Raw genomic sequence first — 771 nt, forward strand, 5'->3', positions numbered from 1 at the left:
CCGCAGCCTTTTCGGTTTCTATCTTCTTAAGTTCCATGGCCTCGACTTTTCTTATAAGTTTGGCCAATCTTGCATTTATGTCATCTTCCTCTTTTAAGACATAGATTCCTCCACTTTCCTTTGATTGAGTAGGCTTAGAAGTAGTAGTTCTTGAGGAGGTATCCTATGAATGCGCGTTTTCAGTAAGTTTATCAAAATAATCCCACGCATCATTGACTTCCTTGTTTATGAATTCCCCATTACACATCATCTTCACAAATCGGCGCATGGATGAGGTCAATCCCTCATAGAAAAAGCTCATTATCCTCCATGTTTCATAGCCATGTTGTGGACATGAATTTATGAGATCCCTAAATCGCTCCCAACATTGGAAGAAGGTCTCATCATTTTTTTTTGTGCGAAATTCATAATTGCTTTCCTTAAGGTATTCATTTTATGATATGAGAAGAACTTTTTAAGGAACTCCCTTGTCATCTCAGCCCATGTACCAATGGACTGTGGTCTTAAGGAATGTAATTATGATTTAGCCTTTTCTTTCAAAGAGAAAGGAAATAATTTCAGTCTTACTGTGTCTTCAGACATGTTTGGGATGCGCAATGTAGATATGATCTCATCAAACTCTTTCATATGCAAGTATGGACTTTCAGATTCTAGTCCATGAAACTTAGGGAGGAGTTGAATTATCCTTGGTTTAATATCCACAGTTCCTACATTCAATGGGAATATCATACAGGAAGGTGTAGTCACCCCCACTGGTTATAAATAATCTCG

The 771-nt window shown here is 37.7% G+C and overlaps 1 non-coding gene across 1 annotated transcript; it reads left to right on the forward strand.

Moving 5' to 3' along the window:
- The first annotated feature begins 317 nt into the window (after window positions 1-317).
- On the forward strand, window positions 318-427 carry LOC131217921 (small nucleolar RNA R71). Its single transcript, XR_009157505.1, has one exon. It is a non-coding gene; the product is annotated as a small nucleolar RNA R71 (small nucleolar RNA).
- The last annotated feature ends 344 nt before the right edge of the window (window positions 428-771 follow it).

The sequence above is a fragment of the Magnolia sinica genome, chromosome 10 (assembly GCF_029962835.1).
Source record: "Magnolia sinica isolate HGM2019 chromosome 10, MsV1, whole genome shotgun sequence".
NCBI lineage: Eukaryota > Viridiplantae > Streptophyta > Magnoliopsida > Magnoliales > Magnoliaceae > Magnolia > Magnolia sinica.